Here is a 10,000-nt window from a genome sequence, read left to right as displayed (position 1 = left end):
TCCTTTTCCTTCTGTTTCGTTTTTCTCTCCCCTCTTCTCGTATCTGCTTGCCGTTTCCTGCCGACCTTTTGCTCGTTCTGGTTCTTCCCTTGGACTTCTTCTATTTTGACGCCCGGGTGCTTGAGGAGGCATACTCTTGCACCCGTAGAACTGTAGTACCCGACGTCGAGAGCGAGGGGAACCTTTTATTGTCAATCCCCCTTTCGTCACTGAACCCGATCTCGACGGACTGTCGGTTTCTTAAGGTGGCGTTTGTGGGGCGTATACTCACGACGCACCCCTAGGAGGCCCCGGCATGATCGGCGATAGCTTCTTGTTGGGTGTCCTGCCTCTAATTGTGGCTCCATGGTGGGTGTGCGGGCACATTCGTGAATGAATTTTCTTTTTCGTAATGATGATAACCCCTGTTCCGGCTGTTTCTGCTTTACCTTCTCAGGCTCGTGGGGTGGGCGACCAAGCCCCCGAGTCGGTCCGTGTTGGAAGACCGGGCTCTGTAGCCCCCGCTGCATTGGGCCCCGACATTGCTCCTCCTTTGGCCTCTCTGACTCCTTCCCCTGGCTCCCCTCCCTCCTCTGTGGTTGGGTCGAGCCCCAAGCCCCCAGTGGTGACTACCTCGTCCCCTGGCGCGGCTCCTTCTCTAGTTGTAACTACTGCGCCTTTTAACCCCTCTCTCTCTAGGGGTTCTCACCGCCATCCTCGTCACGGCAGCCCTCGCTCGATTCCTTCCAGTTCTGCTACCTATCAAGCCTTGTTTGGTCCCGCTTCGTGGGCCAAATATTTTGATCTCCTACCTCTTGATTCTGCGCCTCCTGACGATTTCTCCCTCCATCGACATCTCGTTGATTCCGTGGATGCCTCCGTTACTTTCAACCCCACTCATCTCGGTACACGTGTCGTTGCTGCTCCTTCTCAGGATGCTGCTTCCTGCTTGGCTGCCTTATCCTGCCTTGGCGAGACCCCTGTTCGGGTCTCGAAGAACGCTCAGTTGAATGCCAGTGTTGCACTATTCTGCTCCCGCCCCATGTTGCGACCGGTGTTCGGGACCTGCGCGACTGCCACGACGATATTCGACATATCCTTGCTGCCCAGGGCCATTCTATTCTCCAGGTGGACACGTTTACTCGTCCCCCTCGTGGTAGTCGCCGTCAACCCCTCCGGGTTGTGAAGATTACCTTTGATGGTAGGACCCTTCCACCCTCTGTCATCCTTGCTGGTGCCAGGTGCTCTGTCCAGGAGTACATTCCTTCTCCTCGGCTCTGTAACAAGTGCTGGAGGTTTGGGCATGGTGCCCTCCGCTGCTCTGGAACGGTCTCTCTCTGTCCTTTGTGTGGTGGCGAAGGTCACTCTAAGTCGGAGTGCGCTTCTCCCCAGGCTCGCTGCCTCAACTGCGGTGAGGCCCATCCTACCTTCTCCCGTGCGTGTGTCCATTACAAGCTTGAGGCAGCCGTCCTCAACTTGAAGCACCGGGAGCGTTTATCTTTTCCTGAGGCGAGACGCCAGGTTCGCCGGCTCCCGCCTTATGCTAATATCTCTTATGCTCGCGTGTTGCGCTCTTCCTCTCCTCGTTCTTCCCGCCTTCCTCAGACTCACAACCGTTTCCGGGCCTTGGACCCTGATACGCCCAATGCCCCCTCCTCTGTTCCTTTGGGTTCTCTCCCGAAGGATCCTCCTCCTGGTCCTCTGTCTGGGGTTCCCCTTCTTTCTACCCGGTCTGTCTTGTCTCCTGTGTCTTCTTCCTCGTCTCCTTCCGTTCCTCCTTCCCATCCTTCCCCTCCGTCTCTTGACTCTCCCCGCCGCCTGTCGGTGCGGGCTGATGTCCATCGCTCTCCAAACGGCCGTCGTGTGTGGTCTCGTTCGGCTTCTCCTGCTGAGACGCTAGAATCCGTTGCCCGGTACGTAGTTGCTGGGACACCGGTCTCTTTAAGTCTGAAGCGTAAGCCTGGCTCCTCTCCTTCCTCCTCCCCGGCGGGAAAGAAGGTTTCGCTTTCTTCCTCGGCCCCTACTTCTGCCTCTCTCGCTCCTTCCCCTCCCATTTTGGTGGTTGCGCCCCCTGTTCCTGCTATGGAGGTTTCTTTAGCCCCCGCTTCCCTCTCGGTTGCTGCCCTTGCTGAGGTTCGCTCCCCTCTTTCTACCCCCCCTCTTCCTGCTGCTGTCCTTGACTGCTCCTCTCCGTTGTCTCCTCTCTCCTCCTCCTCCTCCTCCGGACCCCGCCCGCCCACCTCTATCTGTTCTCCCGTTTCCTTCCCTCCGTCTTTGCTCAGTTTACCCATGCCCCCTAACCCTGACTTTGCTGACCCTGATCCCGACCCTGATATTCTTTAATGTGCTCTGTTGCTCTTTCGCCTTTGTTTCTTCCTTGTTCTCTGTTTTTGTCCTTTCTCTTCTCGTCGTTGTCCATTCTTCAATGGAACGTTCGAGGTTATTATGCCAATTTCCTCGAACTCCAACTTCTGATTTCGCGGTTTTCGCCCCTTTGTGTCTGTCTCCAGGAGCCGATGCTTGGTGCTCGTCCTGGTCGTTTTCGTGGCTATTCCTTTCTCTCCCCCCCCCCAGCCGTTGCTGGGGCTTCTAATTCTTCTGCTCTCTTGATTCGTGCTGATGTTCCCTTTGTTCCTTTACTTTTTCCTTCGCCTCTCCAGTGTTCTGCTGCTCGTATCTTTGTGGGGAAATGGTACACAGTTTGTTCCATTTATCTCCCCCCGAGTGTCCCGCTTTCTCTTCCTGATTTGAAACACCTCCTTGACTCCTTGCCGGAGCCTGTGCTCCTGCTGGGTGACTTCAATTGTCGTCATTCTCTTTGGGGTGACGTTCTGACGAATACCCGGGGTCGCCTTCTTGAGCCGTTTCTCCTCTCTTCTTCCCTGTCTCTTCTGAATTCTGGTGAGCCCACTCATTTGGACTCTCGGACTCGCACCCTTTCTTGTCTTGATCTTTCTCTCTGCTCTTCTTCTCTTTACTTGGATTTCACGTGGCAGGTTCTTGATGACCTCCATGGAAGTGATCATTTCCCCATCCTTGTTTCCTTTTTCTCTTTTCGCCCTTCCCTCTCTTTCCCTAGGTGGCAGTTTGCTAAGGCGGACTGGACCCTATTTACCCTCAGTGCTACTCTCTCTGACCTCTCCCTTCTGCCTCTCTCTCGCGCTCTCCCCCCATTTCATGACACTGTCTTCAATGCTGCTCTCCGCTTTATCCCTCGATCTTTCTCTCGGGGTCCACGGAAGTGCGTTCCCTGGTGGAATGCGGACTGTGTTCGGGCTGTCCGCTGTAAGCGTGCAGCCTGGAAGAGGCACCGCCGTAGGCAAACGACCGATTCTTTTCTTTTCTTTCGGAAAGCGAATGCGGTGGCCCGTAGGGCCATCCGTACGGCTAAACGTGAATGTTGGGCATCTTATGTCTCGACAATTACGTCCGAAACTTCTCTGGCCCAGATCTGGAAGCGTATCCGCAAGATAGCGGGTAAGTTCGTTCCCGATTTTTCACCGGTCCTTTGCCTCCATGATACTCTTGTGGCGGTCCCGTTGCAGGTCGCTTCCGTACTGGGTTCCCACTTTTCTTCTGTTAGCTCTGGTCTTCATCTTCCCCAATCTTTTCTTCTTCGTAAACCTGTCCTTGAGTCTCGTCCTTTAGATTTCTGCACTCATCTTCAGCTTCCCTATAATGATCCCTTCTCTCTCTCTGAACTTCGTTCTGCCCTGGCCCTCTGCGGTTCTACGGCGGCGGGCTCCGATGGTATTCATTATGAGATGCTTCGCCATCTCCCTCCGAGCACGTCTCAGTATTTACTGAGTCTGTATAATCGGATCTGGGAGTCGTCGTCAGTCCCTGAGGACTGGCTCGATGCCGTTGGCCTCCCTGTTCGCAAACCGGGGTCTCTGGGTACTTCTGCTAAGAACTTTCGCCCTATTGCTCTCACAAGTTGTGTCTGCAAACTCTTTGAACGTATGGTTAACGTTCGTCTGATGTGGTTCCTGGAACACCATCACCTCCTCTCCCCTTCTCAATTTGGTTTCCGCAAGTGCCGCAGCACGACAGATGTCCTGGTGAACTTGGAGGTCTATATTCGTACTGCTTTTGCTGCGAAGACCTCCGTTGTTGCCGTCCTTTTTGACCTGGAAAAGGCTTACGACACCACTTGGCGATATCATATTCTATCTCAACTTCATTCTTTTGGCCTTCATGGTCATCTCCCTCTCTTTCTCTGCAGCTTCCTCTCTCGCCGTTCCATTCGGGTGCGCCTTGGTACTGCTCTCTCTGCCTCTTTTCAGCAATACGAAGGTGTGCCCCAGGGTAGTGTTCTGAGCACTACTCTTTTTCTGGTTGCCCTCAATGGTCTTCTTTCCTCTCTTCCTTCTGGTGTCTTCTCCGCTCACTATGTCGATGATCTTACCCTTTGCTGTCAGGGTGATGATTCGCCTCTCCTTCAGCGCCGGCTTCAACTTGCAATTGATGCTGTGTCGTCTTGGGCCACCGATCATGGCTTCAAGTTCTCTACTTCTAAGACTTGTGCCATGACTTTTACGCGGAAGCGGGTTGTTCTTCGTCCCTCTTTGTCACTTTATGGTCATCCCCTTGAATACAAAGATTCCGCGAAGCTTTTGGGGTTATTCCTTGACACTCATTTGTCTTGGTCTCCCCATATCTCTTACCTCCGTGTTGAGTGCTCTAAGGCCCTTACCCTCCTTCGGGTCTTGTCCCATACTTCTTGGGGGGCAGATAGGCGCACTCTCCTTGCTTTACATTCCTCTCTCGTCCTGTCTAAGCTCGATTATGGTTGCCCTGCTTACTCGTCTGCTTCTCCTTCTACTCTTCGCCGTCTTGATGCTTTGCGCCATACTGGGTTGCGCCTCAGTTCTGGTGCCTTTCGTTCGACTCCCGTCCTTAGCTTGTACTGTATGTTGACACTGGCTTCCTGTCTCTCCAGGACCGCCGTGATCGCTATTGTCTTCGCTATCTTGCGCGGTCCTTACAACATCCTTCCTCTCGCCTCTGTCATGCTTTAACTTTTACCCCTCCTGCGGTTCCTGTTCCTCTTCACCACCTCCCTCTTTCTGTCCAGTTATCTCGCCTCCAGGATTCTCTTTCCGTTCGTATTTCTAATGTTTCTCCTCGTGTTGTTCCTTCTTTGCCCCCGTGGAGAGTCTTCCGCGGTTTTGTACTTCCTTGACCCGTATCACTAAAGCTTTTACCCCTCCTACGGTTCTAAAACGCCTTTTCCCTTGAGCACTTTTCTTCTCACTCCCGCTCCGTTTCTGTCTTCACCGATGGGTCAAAGTCGGCGGACGGTGTTGGCTACTCTGTTGTTTTTCTTGATCGCACTTATATGCGTCGCTTACCTCCGGCGACTAGCATCTTTACAACGGAACTTTATGCTATTCTCTATGCTCTTCGTCTCCTGCTTTCTCGTTGTCAGTTTTCCTTTGTAGTTGTTGTTGACTCTCGTAGTGCCCTCATGGCTCTCGGGTCCTTTAACCCGGTTCATCCAGTAGTTGTCGAGATCCAGCATTGGCTGTTTCTTATTCACAGTAAATTTAAGTCGGTTGAGTTTTGTTGGGTTCCCAGCCATATTGGTGTGTCTTTAAATGAGCGTGCGGATGCTGCCGCCAAGGAAGCTGTCCTCTCTTGTCCCATCTCTCGTAAAGGTATTCCTTATTCCGACTTTTACACGGTTATCCATTCCTCCGTCCTTACCCGTTGGCAGGTTTCTTGGTCGTCTGTTACTGGTAACAAACTACGTACTCTTAAATGTTGTGTTTCCTCGTGGCCGTCCTCCCACCACCGTAACCGGCGTTGGGAAATGGCTCTGGCGAGGTTGCGTATTGGCCATACTCGCTTAACCCATGGTCACTTGATGGAGCGCCGCCCTGCTCCTTATTGTCCTAGTTGCATTGTCCCTCTTACGGTCGTGCATGTCCTTCTTGAATGTCCTGACTTCCAGGACGAGCGTGTGTCTTGCTTTCCGACCGCCCCTCGCGGTCACCTGTCCCTCAATAGAATTCTTGGTGACTCGGATACTTTTGATATCGTTCGCCTTATGCGTTTTTGTTCCCGTATTGGCATCCTTGGTGATATTTAGCGCCCTCTGATTATTCTGCGCATTTGGTGGTGCTACATAGCCTTCCCGGTTTGGTGCCTTCTTTTGATAATTACTTACTTCTTACTAGCTGTACCCGGCCACGCCTTGTTGTGGTGCGTTGATGAGGATAGCAATCCTCCCTTGCCCCCCCCCCCCGTCCTCCCTATTATTCCCCCCTCCCCCCTGTCCCCTCGTCCTCCCCACCATTTCCCACTCCTTCGTCCGTTGCATTCCCAAATGATCTGATGTTCTCATCAGAAAAATGGGAACATCAAGTGATCTGATGTTCCCATCACTGAAAAATAAGAACAGTAAAAAATGAAATGAAAACTAATGAAAAAATAAAAAAAATAAACTATAGTCACGAAATGACCGGCATGGTAAACAATGCAGCTCTATTTCAAAGCAATGTTCCACAAAATAATTAAATCAAAATGAAAATAAATCGAAATGTATGAAAATTCCATTTATCAATGGAATTGGAAACATTGAAATGGAATCGTAACATATTTATTATAGCGTGTGTTGCTTTTACATGCAAGAGATAGCGCTATTTTTAAAAAACAGCATGTTTTTACCTGTCACAGGTGCGGCATGTATATAGTAGGCATATAAAAACACGCGCGTATTCCAAATACAACATTGTGTCAAAATTTCAAAGCTATCGGTGAAGAATCTTATCAAATTAGCGATTTTAAACAAACGAACATTTACATATTTATATAGATTTCTTACCCACCAAATCCCAAGAATGTCCTCGGATCCTATGATTTTTTTTACGAAAATGGTCCAATCCGCTGACAATACGACGTATTGGTACATATTAATACACAGTAATATCTAGTCTAGTCTTTTGGTCTAGATTGGTGAGTCAGGTTTGCCTAGGAGCTCGAGAAGCTCCGGAACCTGTACACCAGTAGATTGACGGTTGAGAGGCGGGACCAAAGAGCCGAAGCTCAACCCCCCCTGCAAGTGCAACTCGGTGTGGACCCGCCTTTACACCAGTCCTTCATGACGGAGGATATTTGATGTAGTCAATATTGACTCTCATATTTTTAATGTCAATATTCACTTTCCAGCGAGTGAGGATATATAGTGACATATATATATAGAGGGAAAGGACACCTTCTGTCTGGGGAAATGTTTTAATATAATTATATATGTTATAAGATGACTGACTTCTGTATTTTATTCATAGTAAAATTGAAATTAGATTTTTGTTGTCTTCGTAAAATTGTAGATTTTACGTTTATGTAACTTTTCGTGTTTCGACTCTGTCTGTCTGTCTGTCTGTCTGTCTGTCTCTCTCTCTCTCTCTCTCTCTCTCTCTCTCTCTCTCTCTCTCTCTCTCTCTCTCTCTCTCTCTCTCTCTCTCTCTCTCTCTCTCTCTGTCTCCCATCTTCTGCCAGCATAATAAACATGAAATTTGCTGTCCTGGAAGGGTAAACGAACTAGGGTGTGAGGAACAGAATTACTGGGGGTGAGTGGCCCACTTGACCGAACCCACCCTACCACCGGCCCACTGGCCCACCAGTGCGGCCCACCCACTACACAAGGCCCACCTGTCTATACATTATAAGGCCCGCGCCATTCCCCCTTCCGATGTCTGTAATAAACAGGATCTGGCGGGCTTGTACATGTCTCTGTCTCTTTGTCTCTGTCTGTCTCTGTCTCTCTCTCTCTCTCTCTCTTTCTCTTTCTCTCTTTCTCTCTCAATTCTCGTCTCAAACTTCCTTGTTTTCAGCCTGGAGTCAAATCCAGCGCATCACAACTCAATATAATTAAAATATTCAGTCGGTGTAAACATATTTTTTGCCGGATAAATGTTTAAATTTACAATGAATTACACCATTAAAACAATAATGTCACTATCTTAACCCCACAGGCCTTGGAAAAGTCCCATTTCAACTACAGATTTAATATTTTTTTCGATCCGAGTTTTTTTAAATTAATCTCGCTGTCAAATCAATAAATTGGGTTTCTGTTTTTCATCAATATATTAAACAAAATTTAATATTTTTTTAAATTTTAAAATTTATATTTAAAGTGTGCAATTCTTTTTCATGTCAGTTATAAAGTAAATATAATTTAATTTCTACTTCAGATCATTCCAGCTGACGGAACAAAATAATGGTAATTAATAACCAAAAATGTATCCTAAAAATTCTGGTACCCGACAGAGCGGGCCCGGGTTCGACTCCCTCGGAGGGCGAGCATGTTAGGCCAACATTAATCATCGTTGATGTACAACTTACAATGAGTGGAAGCCATTAGCAACCATTACAGCAATAAAAGTACCAGTAACAGCATTATATAATGGCTTGACCATTATATAGCCCTTTATAAGACCACCTTCAGTGGCCCCATTAACTATAGAATGTTTACAAACTCTGACCATTGAACACCTCCTAGTTTGAGTCTCGGAGAGGCTGCAGGATCCAAATAAGTTCAATAGAACTTCTGGTTGCAATTCTTATGACCATGTCGTAGCTCAGTCGACTAAGGCAGCGTCTGGGATGCTCTCGGACGTAGTTTCGAATCCTCGTCACGGCCCTGGTGAATTTGTTCACCTCCATTATTGATTGTTCCAGCCTCTAAGACTGTTGTTACTGTCCCTCAACCACCCATCGACATTGGTTATACCATCCATTGATTTTGGTTATACCAGCCATTGATTTTGGTTATACCACCCATTGATTTTGGTTATACCAGCCATTGATTTTGGTTATACCAGCCATTGATTTTGGTTATACCAGCCATTGATTTTGGTTATACCACCCATTGATTTTGGTTATACCAACCATCGATTTTGGTTATACCACCCATGGATTTTGGTTATACCAACCATTGATTTTGGTTATACCACCCGTTGATTTTGGTTATACCACCCATTGATTTTGGTTAAACGACCCATTGATTTTGGTTATATCAACCATTGATTTTGGTTATACCACCCATTGATTTTGGTTATACCACCCATCGATTTTGGTTATACCACCCATTGATTATGGTTATACCACCCATTGATTTTGGTTATACCATCCATAGATTTTGGTTATACCACCCATTGATTATGGTTATACCACCCATTGATTGTGGTTATACCACCCATTGATTTTGGTTATACCATCCATAGATTTTGGTTATACCAACCATTGATTTTGGTTATGCCAACCATCGATTTTGGCTATACCACCCATTGATTTTGGTTATACCAACCATTGATTTTGGTTATACCAACCATTGATTTTGGTTATACCACCCATTGATTTTGGTTATACCATCCATTGATTTTGGTTATGCCAACCATTGATTTTGGGTATACCACCCATTGATTATGGTTATACCAACCTTCGATTTTGGTTATACCAACCATCGTATTGGTTATATCACTCATCGAATGGTGGTACCATTGGCTATACCAACTATTGAATGGGGTACAATTGGCTATACCAACCACTGAATGGGGTACTATTGGCTATATCAGCTCTGAAACCAATCTTGATTACATCCAATCAACGAATGGGTCACTTATGTGTCCTCGTTCAACAAAAAATTGAGTTTAAATTGTTTTATCTATTCATTATATCTTTGCATCTATCTACAGGTGTATCTATCGACTCTAAAGTAATTTTCATTGCTATCGACAACGGTGCATTTTAAATACCCATTCACGTTTTCTTTTGTTATGTAAACAAAGAATTGTAGATTTAAACCAATCCCGTTATAGATGATGACTCGTGCTGGCCTACATGAATGAAAGTGTGTTGTTATTGGTGGACTAAAAGGGGTTGAGACCAGCTGATCGTGTTTACATTCCCTTCAGGAGTGTTTGGGACCCATAACGTGATCCTCTTTTGTTTTTTTTGGTGTTCATTCATTTCGTCTTTGATCTGGTGAGTGTTTACAGACTTTGAAGGGATGAGT

At 47.5% G+C, this 10,000-nt stretch overlaps 1 protein-coding gene and 1 long non-coding RNA gene across 3 annotated transcripts in view; one reads left to right on the top strand and one right to left on the bottom strand.

Annotated features, from left to right (window-relative positions):
* LOC138354083 (uncharacterized) overlaps positions 1-10,000 on the top strand; it is a 54,095-nt gene that overhangs the window by 8,099 nt on the left and 35,996 nt on the right. Inside the window, exon 3 of one of the 2 annotated variants that reach the window (XR_011223427.1) lies at positions 8,178-8,206. The exons of the other annotated variant lie outside the window; for it this stretch is intronic. This is a non-coding gene — a long non-coding RNA (uncharacterized lncRNA). The remainder of the gene's footprint in view (positions 1-8,177; positions 8,207-10,000) is intronic. 2 annotated transcript variants of the gene reach the window in all.
* LOC123774438 (probable G-protein coupled receptor B0563.6) overlaps positions 1-10,000 on the bottom strand; it is a 71,509-nt gene that overhangs the window by 52,987 nt on the left and 8,522 nt on the right. The window lies entirely within an intron of this gene.

The sequence above is a fragment of the Procambarus clarkii genome, chromosome 61 (genome assembly GCF_040958095.1).
Source record: "Procambarus clarkii isolate CNS0578487 chromosome 61, FALCON_Pclarkii_2.0, whole genome shotgun sequence".
Taxonomy (NCBI): Eukaryota; Metazoa; Arthropoda; class Malacostraca; order Decapoda; family Cambaridae; genus Procambarus; species Procambarus clarkii.
The sequence above is the reverse complement of the archived record's forward strand: the minus strand, read 5'-3'. Positions and strand labels throughout refer to the sequence as shown.